This window comes from Corvus cornix, chromosome 10 (assembly GCF_000738735.6).
Source record: "Corvus cornix cornix isolate S_Up_H32 chromosome 10, ASM73873v5, whole genome shotgun sequence".
NCBI lineage: Eukaryota > Metazoa > Chordata > Aves > Passeriformes > Corvidae > Corvus > Corvus cornix.
Window position 1 is genome coordinate 11,108,102 of NC_046340.1, and position 14,219 is coordinate 11,122,320.

The following is a 14,219-nucleotide window of genomic DNA, read 5'->3' on the forward strand; positions in this document are numbered from 1 at the left end:
AAATAGTTTATGCAGGCTGTACTCAAAGGTATTTTCACAGTTCCAATATAATTAACTGTTTCCAGTGATTTATAGTTTTGCCATATGCATTTGCTTAAATATTAATTCTCCTGCCTGGTGTTTAAAGCACGATGGATTGTTCAAAGTGAAAATGGCTGAGTGCCCCATTCACAGTAAACACGGGACTTCTTAACAGGGAGTGTTGGCTTCTGTTTGATACTTTGGACTATTAGTTTATATTTAATTTTTAAAAACAAGAGATCCAATTAGTCCTTTCTCATAAGCAAAAAGCTGGAGCAACGTAATGTAGCCTAATATTGTGTATTTAACATCAGCCAATTTGGGTTTTTTAACTAAAAGTACGAAATTTTAGAAAGTAAATGACTGGGAGTGACTGGAAATAAAGACAACACTGAGATCCTGTTTTGAAAAACAGATCATGGCCACATGACCATTTTCAATGTTTTATATGTTGAAACACTTTTACTGTAAAACTTTTGCAATTCTGTAACAAATTTACTCAGGTATCGACAGGAAGCAGGAATAAAACTAAGCTCAAGACTTTGAACATCGAAGAAGCCTCCAGAGGCTGTTACTGACAAAGAAGAACTCATGCACTTGCCTTGAAACCAATTTTGCAAACATATATCACACATGCTTATTAGAATTTATTAACCTCATCAAAGACAATTTCATGTGTCCCACACCAACTTTAACAGACTGCAGAGCAGGTCCCATGAATGTCAACTTGTTCATAAACAAGACCAGATCCTCGGTCTGTTAAAGATCACCTAAAATCCAATCCTATGATGAGACTGTTAAGTCAGTTCGGTCACCTTTATTTAGCAGTACTATAACCAAGGCAATACACCGAGAAGAATCCATTCAGCAGGCAAAACTCTGAGATGGAAAATCTGTGGGATTTAATAACAAAGTGGACATGGAAGGAAGGTCCAAACAGCAAGAGGGACAGCAAAGCTCTGGATGGACTCTAAGAGAAGTCTAAGCATGGAAAGGATTCTGACTGAGACTTGAATATCCCAGGATAAATCTTCTCAGAATTACTTAGCCCCATGATGCAAAATTAAGAGACATAATGTCCAGCCACCTAACTTGAGATTTCTGTTGCCAAAATACAGGACTGAGCAGGACAGGGGGCAGGATCTCCCCCACCTGACAAGTCGTGGAAGGTAGACAAGCTGCTCCATTCTAGTTAATTCTTGTGTTACATACTTATGTTCTAAATCAGGAGGTAATAAAGTCATGAACTGTAGACTTCCTTTTAGTTAACTCCGGACTTTCTCCCTGCTGGGGGGGAGGACGGGCTAAGCCCAGCATGCAGTGATCACAGAGGCTGGAGATTTAAATAACGAGGAGCGATGGCTCCTTGGTTTCACAACTATTGATGCTCTGTCCACCTCTCTGGATCAATCAGGTGCCCCGTGCTTGCAGCTGAGTAAGCGGCATCAGATAAACACGGTCACCAGCACTGCGTACTGTCACTGCGGATCTCAGCTGAGCACTGGATTTGGGAGCTGATGTCCTGACACTCCTAAACTTCTCTCTTTGTTAGGAACCAGCTGGCAGGGTGGCCAGAGTCCTGCCTAGGCAAAAGAAGGCAATGTTTGGCAGCAGCGAGTAGCATCAGTGAGAGTGAGATTCCACCCACTTCCCAGGCTTTAGAAACGCAGGTGTCGCTTACACACTGCATCCTACAACTTCTCCCTGTGCCTCTCCCTACTCCCTCTCCCACCAGGAGCCCCGGCAGGTACCCGACAAGGGAAGCCGCTACAATCCGAGCAGCGAGGCGCCAGCCCGAGTCCACCTGCCCGAGCAGCGCAGCAGCCCGAGGACGGGGACACGCGGGGACACGAGGGGACCAAATCCTTCTCCTGCAACCAGAATAAAGTTCGTGCCGATACAACACCCCAATAAACCACGCGGGGGGAGGAAGCGGCTTCTGAGAGAAGCGCTGATAGGGGAGAGTCCTAATAAAGCCGTAAGATCGCACCCACGCACACATCTCCTAGCTCAGCACTTCCAAAAGCACCAACGAGAATGCAAAGATTGAGGGAAGGGACTGGAGAGAGACTGCCTCCCCCCGGCTCGTCCTGGATGCCTGGGCAGTTCCCGGAGGAGCAGGGCAGGGGCTTCCTCCCTCGCAGCCGGGGGGTTCAGAGGAAGGTCCTTGCCCCGCAGCAGCGCCAGGAACAAACGGGGCGCGGGGGGCCGCAGCTGCGGACACGGGGCTCCGGGGCCGCGTCCCTGGCAGCGCCCAGCACTTGTCCCGACTCGCACCTACCTCGGCGGGACCCGGGGCCGGCTCCGCGGGGCTGCGGCGAGAGGCGGCGGGAAGCGGCGGCGGGAGGCGGCGAGCGGAGCCCTGGCAGCCTCGGCCGAGCCGGGGCCGCTCGCACGGTGGCACCGCGCCGGTGCCGCTGCCCAGGACGGGCAGGCGGTGCTGCTGCGGGGGACTCCGGGCGCCTCTTTGGCTCTGTTAGGAAAGTTACCGCGGCCACACGACCCACCTTAAACCCGCCTCCCCGCAGGACCCGGGGGAGGGGGAAGGAAGAGGAGGGAGGGAGGAGACGGGGGTGGGGGCTCGGAGACGTTCTTTTCCCGGCGCAGAACCAAGTCACAGCAGCATCTCTCGGGCAGTCGCTCCGGGATGCAGGGCTGGGCGCACCAGCGCATCCCTCGATCTCGCAGGCACTGGGCTGGGGCCGCGCTCCGCTCCCCTCCCCCTGGATTCTCGCTTTGACGTGCGGTGCCAGCTTCAGGGCGCAGAAACTTTCCCGTTTCCTGCGGCGCTGACGCTGATTTTTGGCTTATTCGTTTGGTGATGGTTGGTTTAGCATCTCGTTATTTATTTAACCGTTTGTTGTTTGGGGGAAGGGGTATCTAGTCCTGATGCCCTGGGCTTTGGGTATGTGTTTTGGGGTTTTTTCTCTGCTCGATTCAATTAAAATACATTAAATAGACTAGAAGGACAAAGACCGCCATCCCGGCATCTAAAGGTTGCCGCCCGAACAGTGGATGTGGGAATGAGGAAGCAAACTATAGCCGAGGCAGAAACACTTGGTGGCTCAGCAGAGGCAGGAGATGGGGGGGAAAGCACGACTGCCTGCCTTCTGCGGCGAAAACCCGGGATCTCTTAAGCAGAGACCTCTCAGACTCCGCGGATGTGCTTAGAGGGAGATCATGCAAACTTCTGGACCCATTTCGAGGTGCTGGGTTTGCAATTAGAGGCACGCACACAGCTGGAGGAGCGGGCACACACAGGCAGGCACACGCAGCTCGCAGTGCCTAAAGCAGCCCCTGCATGGGGAGAAGCTGGCTCGAGCTGATACCAGGCGAGGTTCAGGGGATGCTAATGGGGAAAAGCGCGGTGGAAAATTTACCTCTTCTCTAGCATCCTCTACCGTCCAGAGCATCTGCCCTTGCACTGTCACATCGACTGCATCACTGCTGCTTTCGGGTGGCTCAGTGCCACTGCATGCTCAGAGAGGCACCAGCCAAGGAACGAATCGCACCCCACGGTTGTCATTTTCTTCCTGAAAGATGTACCTGAAGTTACAAATGTATAATGATTAAAATTATTAGACCAAAAGGCTTATGACAGGTGATTTGAACAGCTGCACTAACTTAGCTCTTAGCCAGCAATCTTACGCTTGCACAGGCTTTTCAAGATTAAATGCTCTACTTGTGTTATGTACTATTACTGATTATATTCTAATTAGAATTACAATGTTGGCTGTGATCCTGCTTTTTTAACATCTCAGTATGTAAGAAACACAAGACCAAGTCCCTTTTTGATAATAGAGCAAAATGATTAGTAGAACTTTTTTTGTCACCGTAGCCACACGATGAATCCCCACCTTGTACAGTATTTTATGTCCATATGAGGCTGCCAAACTCCTTTGTCCTGCACTGTGTGTTTCTTGGTCATGTGCCAGTGCATGACTGCAGGTGATGGCAATGTTTCAAAAAGGACGTAGTTTGGGCCAGGATTGGTACACTGCCTCCGTAAAGGACTTCCTGCAATCTCCCAGCCTCCCAAAAAACTTCACTCCACCACTGCCTTCATGCCTCCACATTTCCAACCTTGCCTTGCTGTGCTGTGCTGGTTTGTAGCATTCCTGAGACCTTGCACCAGCCACCTGAGGCAGCAGCATGGGGCAGTGGAGCAACCCTGTGTGCTGGAGTGGCTGCTGGAGAGATTCCTGCTTTCCATTCTCTTTTCCAAGCCCAGTTCTGCTCCCTCCCTGGCTCCACAAGCTATTTTTCTTCATTATCTATGGCTAAGGCAACCTAAGCAGGTTCTGCAGCACTACTGGTGCCTGAGGTGAATTCTTCCCTATCTTTCCCCCCCTGTTTTTAATTCTTTTTTACAAAAAATTCTAAGGATGACTATCAATAATAAATTAGCAATTATGATTATTTATTAAATTATTTTCAATATTTAGTACAATTCAATAGATCAAATTTGAACTTGATTTATTGAATAAATAAAGATAATTAGGTTTTGTTGTTTGTCTAAGAATATTAAAAACCACCAGTTGCCCTATACTGATGGCGTTGTTTAGCACTCAGTTTTGTCACCATTTGGGGAACTATTCAGCATCCCTGATTTTTCTTTTTAAATGGTAAGAAATGCACAGAGACTAAACCAGACTGCTTAAAATGAATTAGGCAAGCCTGCTGCGACAATTTTTTTTCTTTGTCTTTCAGTGTTCTTTGTAAAACTTTCCAAAGAAGTGGCCTGTCAAACTGTGAGTGCTCTGGACATCAATGAAACCTAAGATATTACATTCTGTTGTATGACTTTTGACAGATATTTGAGACAAAGCATTCAGCCCCACTCTTCTTGCCTGTATAAAATCCCATCCAGCTCAGTAATTTCCCATGGAAAGTTCTGGCATTCTCTGCACTATGGTTGTCTGTTTGCAGGGTTGTAGATGTCAGTAAATGCCAATGAACCTGGCTATGGATGTTTCTTCATTTGAGGGTGACTACTGGAATATTCATTTCTTCTTGGTCTCTATTTAAATGCAACCCCTTTCTAAAAAGACATTCAGTACAAACAGCACTGAATTGCAGCACACTGGTTCTAGTTCAGTGCTTCTGTTTTTAAAATGTGTAGTTTACAGAAAAAGATATAAAAAGACAGTTTGGCTTCTTTCTTATTATTGTTGACTCAATGAGTCTAGACTAGAGTTATAACTCTGTAAACTCCAGCTGAATCTTCAAGCCTAGCCAGATTCTTTCATAAATCAGAATGAGTTGTTGAAATTCTGAAGGACAAAATAACTCTCAGTTATGAGTGCACAGCCTCAGTTTGGTGAAATGATATCTGGTTATCCCCAGGAAACCTGAACACCAACATGAAAATGAGAAAGGAATTTGAAAAAAAAAAGAAAAAAAAAAAAAAAAAAAAAAAAAACAAAAAAAAAAAAAAAAAAAAGCAAGAGTGTATTACAAGAGTGACTCTGCACAGAAAACTGCTTAATAATTCTGCTGATAAAGTGCGAGCCAGAGAAGAATTCATTTCCCTCTCCCAGGGCTCAGCTGGGGTGACAAGAGTTTAAAGAAGAGCAGCTCTTTCGTAAAGGTGAGCAGGTATGTCCTTCACACAGACAACAGCAGTTTGAAAACACTGAAGTCACTGCGAGCTTTGCCGCTGACTTTTGGGGAGGCAGAATTTTACCTTTTGAAAAGACCTGCTGAATAAAAACAGCCACTTGTACATGTTTTCTCTTCAAAGTCCATTCACCTTTCAAGAGCATTTTGCTGCTTTCATTTGCTTGCTCCTACATGTCCAATTCAAAACTAGTTCCTCTCCACTTTTTCATTTTCCATATGTTCTTTTTGCTTAAAGGGGAAATTGGGCCTCAAAAAACAAGAGCAAAGTGAATCCTGCTATTGTTTGTAAAAGCACAAGTTATCCACATTGGAAAAATATTATACTGTTAATATTAAAGCTCAAGAAATTAAATATGCATCATTTGTGTCTGAATGAACAATTACTACTGAAAATAATGCTTGAAAAAGAAAAAACAAAGCTTTTCAGACATAACATGAATTTTAACTTGGTTTTTTTTAGAAAACCAATCAGGGTTTTAGTTTATGCATCATTCTGCTCCCCGCAATAATACTCTGTTTGTGCAATCAGCGATGATAAATGGTACATAATTGTAAACTTGATATTGGTTTTCAATATTGAATTCATCATCCTGTCCTCTTAACACATATTAAATACTTTAAAGAATTTATATATTTGTTTGATTTATCTGTGATTTTTTTCCAATATGTAAAATTTATTAGTTTTCTAGTTTTTGAGGAACTAAGAGTAGACAACATCATTAATAACACTGAATAATAGCGTTGGCCTCATTTATGCCTGACTCCCTTCTACCAATACAAAGTGTCCAAATCAAATACAAACAGTTGTAGGCAGTGTAGAAAATACAGTCTGAACTAGAGCCAGTTCTGCACAGGTTTTGTTTGACTTTCCCAATCCATCCCTGATCTCTCCAAATAAGGATAGCAAGAATCACATTAATTTATCTTTTCCCACGTGATGGACCCATTACAAATACAAAGATTCACTCAAGTTGTCCCAGTGCTCTTAGTGAACAAGTAATGAAAATATGATCAGAAAATATTAATCCTGCATTACAGTAGCAAAATATACAGAAATTGTTCATCTAATTCAAACAGACACTAAGCATTTAAGGCCTGGTTCAATCATGTCAGTTGTTTTTTTCATTAACAAAGTTTTTAATTCTACTCCTCAATCATAATATAAAGGACACTCAAAATGAGTTAAGAACTGGCCAGTGACCAAGTGGTTTGTGTAAATCTTAACGTATAGGAGGTCAAATTCAGCTCTTAATCCTGTGTGTATGATCATCATACTTAGTGTCTGCTATTTCTCTTAATCATGGTTTCTGCACTGCTTAGTATGATGTAAATTTAAAAATAAACAAAGGATTTGGTAAGGCTGAAGAAAATAATTATGCAATGATGCAAATGAAGACTTAGCCTTCATTCAGCTGAACTGTAGCTGGTTACTTGAGGGAGGAATTTGATCCCCTAAAAAAATAGCAAAGAAATTCAGTTGTACACAGCTATTACTCTTATTATAAAGGAAACTGGATAAGAGACCAGCCTTCCACAACATGGATGAGTGGAATTCTGTGCTGCAGGATAGCTGTGACAGCTTTGTTGTATGAACAGATCAGATCTTTGGATGGATCAGAATGGCCTGAGAAGGTAAAAGAGCTCCATGGAATCTACAATTGGCTCTCAGGAGCTTCAGGGTGTAATTCTGTAGGAAACAGGATCCCAAGTACACCCTGGCATCCAGAATGACATTCTGCCTTTATTTAGAGCACATGACCCTGGTAAGTATTGAGGAATGATATCAAAACCGATTGACAATCACTCTACAACACCTACATTCTTGTTAATGTTAATGAGAGTAATGCATATGAACTGAGAAACGAAGAGGCCCCTCACAATGGAAAAATGGGAAAAGCAGCATATATAATGCATAATTAGCAGCAATGTCATATAGGTCAGACTGCAACTGTTGGCTTTTTAGTGCAAATTCCTATGTGGATAACTGCAAGAAGAGATTTTTTTCTTTTATCCAGGAAATTCACACTGCAACTGAAGCAAGAAACCAATTGCTTCCAACCACATCTTCACCTTCTGGTTCTGAGAGCTGAAGGACAATTTACCTGTCATGTTCCTGTGTGTCTACAGGACATCCCTCCTATAACTGCCTGAGATGGAATCAAGGCTATGGGAGAAACCTGACCAATTCCCAACTCTCCAACACAAAACAGGCATTTACGGGTTGAACATTATCAACTGTATTTGTAATTAAGTTAATTATTTGAATATTCCCAACCTCCTGAGTTTGTATCTCTTTGAATTTATCTTTCACCTACACCTAAACCCAAAGGCTGGAACAGCCATGAGCAAGCACAGACCAAAAAAGGGGCATTGACCTAGGAGATAAAGAAGAATCCTGATTCTCTCTGTCTGCCTACACCAATGCAGTGAGGTTCCCCAAAGTTCTGCTCCTTCACAAAGAAACCCAAAGGCTGCTCTTTCTTAGGAAATTCTCATTTGGAGAAGGCTGACCAAACTTCCAAGTGATGGCAAACCAGAAATAGACTTAAAATAAGGACTGAAGCAGACCAAAGTTGGTGGTTGGTATTCTGAAAGATGTCCATAGGATACATTCATTTAGACCATATTTACAAATACTTCTAAATATGCCGGGGCAAATTTATGATCAAGCTTAGCTGTTTTCTTCAAACAGCTGTCTCCAGATAGACAGAATATTAAGGAGAACTTAAATCTGCAAGAAATGTACTATTACAGCAACTGGCATTATTTGGGCACATATTTGGACACATATGCTCAGCTATGCTTTTATCAAAAGAAATTTTGATTCACTGCTCTTGTACTCAGTGAGGAACGGGTTTGATTACAGAAAGAAGAGAGAAGCTGAAAGAAGCTGTGAATCCGTCTTTAGGATCAATTTTTGCAGGAATTTTTACCCTGAAGTTTCAGGAACTAGTTGAATGCCAACACTGAATATAAACATTCTCTGAACTGAACCCGTTTTCTGCAAAACCCAGATTCCTCATTCCCAGTCCAAAACTCTGCCACTTGTGCATGTCAGTCTGGTCTCCTCCTTTCAGCTGCAATGGGCTCCACATGAGACTTTTGGAAAGAGGATCATTTGAATTTTTATCTGCTCTGGAAATTTTGTTACTGCTTTTATTCATCACTGCAGAGATAAGCAGCCTGCAAAGCCAGTTCACCTACACAACACCTTATCCTGTCTCAGTGAGATCTGAAGATGCACCTTAGATTGATTGTAAGGACTGTTAGATGGGACCACACATTATTTTATGCCTCACTTTCCTACCTGCAAAAGTGGAAACAACATTCCATGTGCTGGATAATATTGACTTCTGCCCAGAAACTGTGTTTGTCCTGCATTTGCTACAGAGACGAAAATTAAAATGGACATTTTAAAATTTTGGAAGTTCAAGGAATTATGTTCATGTCAATGAACATAATTCCTTTTTACATGTAAAAAAGAAATTAATCAAATCCTAGCAGAAATTCCCAAAAGTTCATTTTTGTTTTCAAAAAAAATCTAAGAAAACTTGGCTGCAAATCTGTCTTTTCATTTTCATCCAGCTCCATAGTCATTCTCAGAATTCTAAGTCAGGATCTAACAGGAGTTGTACTCAAAATGACAGCCTGCCATGATGCATTTATTTCTCTGGTTTGCCACTTTACAAGGGAAAAAAACACATTTCCAAGATATTTTTGGTAACGTATGACTAAGTAGCAAAATTAAAACTAGGAAATTAATAACTACATGGCATTTCAATCCCATCAACTCTAATCAACATAAATCCATTCTAATTAAAACCTGCAAATCCTGAGGATACCAAAGAGATAGCCCTCTGTTATAGGGAGATGGCAGCAACAGGTACATTCCATACAAATGGAGAGGATGCAAATCTCTGAAAGAGGCAAAGATGAAGCTGTACTAGAAGTTATATTTTTAGAATACCACTAGATCCTAATAATCTCTAATTGATGAAATAAAAAAACTCATAAATTCTGTCCTTTAAAACTTAAAAAGCACTTTTACAATCTAAATGAAGGAGTGTACAGCTTCACAGGCTGAAAAGGGTCATTAGGTTTATCACAATCATTCCTACAGTTTTAGATTATTAGCCCCCGGTAATCCCTAACTGGAAAAACAAACATAAATTTTGTCCTTTAAAACTCAAAAAGCACTTTCACAAGCCAAACAGAGTATCTGAAGAAAGTGTACAACTTCACAGCCTGCAAAAGGTTACTAAGTTTATCACAATCATCAAACCAGAAATAGGACAGTGATGCAAAGCATATTCTGATCAGAATGATGAATAACACACACCAGTATAAAGAGAATAATAGAAATTATGTAATTGCACCAGAGCCTTTGTTTCAAAGGCAAAACATCTCAACTCTTGAGCCTGTCTTTAGGACTTGATCAAAAGCCCATAAACATTAACAAGATTCTTTGCACTGACTCCCTTGGGCCTTGCACATGTCCTTTATACAGCAGCTTCGTGCATCTCAAATCAGTTCAGGCAGCTCCTTATCTCTCCTACAATCTATTCAATCTTGCCTTTGCAATGGGCATCATCTTTTAAATACATAACTATAGATGCCAAATCTACCTGATTCTGGTAACTTTTCATGTTATACCAAGATCAATAATTCCCTTCTATTCCTACTGCACTGTCAGGGGAAAAAAAGGGATCCAAACTGAGCTTGGGTGTGTGTTACTTGTGCACATCCACAGCAGCTACTACTGACACTTCGGGGTTTAAGGGGAGGACCCATCTTCACCCAGCTCTAAATCAGCTCTTTTAAAGAAGGCCTCTTTTGTCTGTTGGTGGTTTTTATCCCCAACCAGCAGAGATTAAACAAATGCATGTGTCTGGCAGGAAGTGGCTGTCACCCTGCCAATTAGCTCAGCAGGAAGCAAACAACCTGCTGACCTTCCTGGGAGAGCATCTCTCCAAGGCAAGAAAAAGGGGCTGTACTCAGTAGCTCAGACTGTTGTTACCATCATATCCCATCACAAACTTACCCTACCATTCCCTGGAATGCCAGCGACAGTCCAGAGCCACAGAAGTGTAGAGCTGGAGAGAACCAAAGCCATCATTATGTCTAGTGGTTTCCAAACTCCATTTGTGAAATCATAACGAGCATTGTCTTTATTCTGTTTGCAACAGCCACTGACACTGAGGGGGTGTGGTGGTCTGTGCAGGATACTTGAGGGCTGACAAGGGTTTGCCAGACCAGAAAGCCTGGGAATCACCAGAACGCCTGATTTTACTACTGTAGCAAGGAACAAGTTACACCTAGACTACTCTTAACAAGTTTATTCCACATGTTCTTACAAATTGCCACAGAGCCTCTTTATGCAAACTGTGCCAGAATTTAATACACTGATGTTGTTCAAGAATATTTAATGCTAGCTTTAGTTTCCTTTTCAAAACTGCAAATTGTGGTTTGGTTGGTTTTTTTCTTGAAATGAAGAAAAAATTGAACATCACATATATAAAGGCTTGGACAGCATTATATTTAGAAAATCAAGAATATAAAATCTATAATTTTTATCCCTCCTAGCCTGCTGTGATGCCCAGTGGTGATAGTTTAGTAAAATATCCCCTCCCTCTGTGTTTTCAGTGGGAGGCAACAGCTATAGCTGGCCTTTGCTCTAATATGGCACTCTGGAATCAGGATCCAGAGCTGCAAGAGGACTTTGGTGGATAATGAGGAAGGCAGCTTTAATAAGGTTCCTCAGCTCTGAGCACACACCCTCTTCAGGTATAACTTTCATCTAAGTCTCCCCTGCATGTCAGTCCATTGGATCAAATCAACAGGAGAAGCTGAAAAGTAGGCTGAGATAAAAATGTGTTGGGACACAGAAAGATGCTTTAATAGATAAAAAGCTACAGTCTCTTTTAGAAAGGATTTTTCCACTTTGTATTCCTATTGTCTGAAATCAGGCCTGAATAGAAGAAGATAATTTGATAAAATATAGGCAAAAAAATCCTATAAGGAAATAATGGAAATGCTGTTACAGACTTTTGTGAGTATAAATAGTTTCGGAAATGAAACTGTCAAGCCCAGCATCTGAAATGCTGTAGAAATAAAGTCACTTTAATGGTCAGCCTGCTGCAACCACATAAACATTCCCTAGTTCCTTTCACAGCCCAGCATCTTGTAATTTTTTTTTTTTTAATCTGACATATGGGGAGACATTAGTTGGAGACTGAAGGAGACAGGATCTAAAAGAGAAGCAGAACGGATCAAAAGAAGATAAGGAACAGAAATCATCAACAGGAGATATTAAATTCCAAAAAACGAAACTTGAAGGGATGGGACATTCTAGAAGGAAAATAAAAAAAAAAAAGGAAGGGTGGTGAGATAAGCTGGAAAATAACACGGTGAACTCAATTTTAAGCAAAAATATTAGACTGAAATTATCTGAAACTGTCCCTCCTCTTCTTCCCTGCTTTTAAGTGTATGGGTTGCCATATCTGTAAGAGTATTCTTGGCAGCTGACTGTAAATCCAGAACTGTTCTGTCCCACAGCTGGGGCTGCTCTTTGGCTTTTCCTTACCTTTCTTTCCCTTACCTGCAGCTGCACCGGCTCATCCAACGTTTGGGACACCTGCTCACACTGGTGCTGTGCACCTCCTCCACACACTGCATTCTGCAATGTGCAACTGGGGAAAGAGTGGAAAAATATCTAAAATAAGCAGCAATGTAAAAAAATCAGTCAGTATCCACTAAATTAAATGAGCATTTTGGTATTTGATTGGCATTCTAAAGCCCTTCATGTCCCCAGAAAGTTCCACATCTTATCAGCTGCCACAAACTACTAGTTCAAGGTTTAATTTCTTCCTCCGGAAATACTTTTTTTTATCTTGTTTTTCTTAAATGTTATTACCCGTTAGACTACTTCCTCATTATAATGGCAGCTCGATTTCTTTCAGGAACTTATAAAACTTACAAAACCTGCTTAATATCTTCATAAAACAGAATTAAATCTCCTATTTACATTCAAGGGTGATGAACCAAGAGAATGGATCTTTGGCTCAAACTGTGCTCGAGCCACTGAGTTGCCATGTGACCCTAGGCAAATAATTTGATCTTCTTTAATTGAAGCAGTTATAAATTTGGCTAAGAAGCAAGAACTTTCTGAAAAGCACCAGCCTTTGATCTCAGCTTGCATGAGTAAATGCACCTCCAAATTCTCAGGCTGAATGATGCAACTTTTTTTTTCCAGTTATTTATCCTTAGAAACTATGTGGTTGTTCACATAACTTTGAATTTTCAGCATAATAGGGAATGATACCATTTATTGAGGTAGTAACAAGAAGCACTTTGGTGGTTCTATCAAGTGTTTGGGACCTAGAGGACAATTCTTGACCACCTGACTTACTTCAATTAGGCCTTGTGGATGAAAGAGGTGGAGAGGAAAGAGCCTTGCATGTGGATCCTGCTGCCAGGAAAGCAAGTGAAGAATAAAGGTGTAATTTAGCTTATAGGAGCTCAGCCTAAGTAGAAAATAAACATCAGCAACTGCTTTTTGTTCCCACAGCTGATAATCCAGATTCTTCTCATCACTAGGATATAGAGAGGGATAACTGGAGTCCCTGAGGCCAGAATGAGCAAGGCCATTGGATGTCTCAGCTTTTGGCAAGGGCCAAAGACCTGAGCTTCTTTGACTCCACACTAAACTCAGTGCTCAGTATCACAACAAATTAGTTTTCACCTCATTTGTAAAAGCAACAGACACATGGTGAATGCACTCTCACCTTGCCTCTCTCTAATGAACCACTTTAACCATATCAAGAATGAATTTTGTGTAATGACTGCAATATGATGTCGTAAGGAACCATCCAGCATTTGTGATGGAAGCCTTGAGGACAATGACAAAGGCACCCATTAAGAAGACGTTCAGCAGCTGAGTGTCCCAGTAGAGTTGGGCAAACACTGAAATCCATTTCCCTTGGATATTCACTTGAATTTTTAAATGTGTTTCTCTGACTGTTCACATCTCTTTTGTGCTCACTTTCCATGAATAGCAAATGAGCTTTAATAAGGGGAATAATCATGAAAAACACATTTTAAGCTTGAACATTTGCCAAATGAAAACCTCCAATTGCACAATAAGTGATTAGCACTACATATGTTATTTTATGACTTTTACACTAAATTAAAACTATTCACTGTTGGTCAGTTGTCACACAGAGACATCAAGGAAACCCAAAAATATCACTATATACAGAACTGAGCAGCATAGGCTAAAGTATTACTATATACAGTTAGGTATTCCTGAATTACTTGCTGGCTGAGACTTAGTTCTTGACAATAATTATGACAAAAGAATGTATCTTGAAATCTTGTATTTTTTCCTCTGTAGTTTGTTTTTTTTTTTTTTTTAAGAGTACCTGTTATTTACCCAGCCCTGCCAGGCAGTATGATTTGCCAGAGGATAGAGTAGTTATGGGTATAAAATCTTTGCTCAAGGGCTTTTAGTAAGAAGAATTTAAAGCACCTAAGATGCACAGCTGCAGCCCAGAAATGCAGTGTGATACATCTTCCTT

At 41.6% G+C, this 14,219-nt stretch overlaps 1 protein-coding gene across 12 annotated transcripts in view; it reads right to left on the reverse strand.

Annotated features, from left to right (window-relative positions):
- The window catches only part of MEGF11 (multiple EGF like domains 11), a 255,686-nt gene extending 252,148 nt beyond the window's left edge, over nucleotides 1-3,538 (reverse strand). For 10 of the 12 annotated variants that reach the window (XR_005602740.1, XR_005602739.1, XR_005602741.1 and 7 more), the window contains exon 1: nucleotides 2,303-2,360. The gene's annotated coding sequence lies outside the window, so the exon portion shown is untranslated. Of the gene's footprint in view, nucleotides 1-2,302; nucleotides 2,361-2,528; nucleotides 2,739-3,401 lie in introns of those variants that run through there. The other 2 variants (XM_039557502.1, XM_020583477.2) reach the window with 2 other exon arrangements.
- Nucleotides 3,539-14,219: the final 10,681 nt, after the last annotated feature.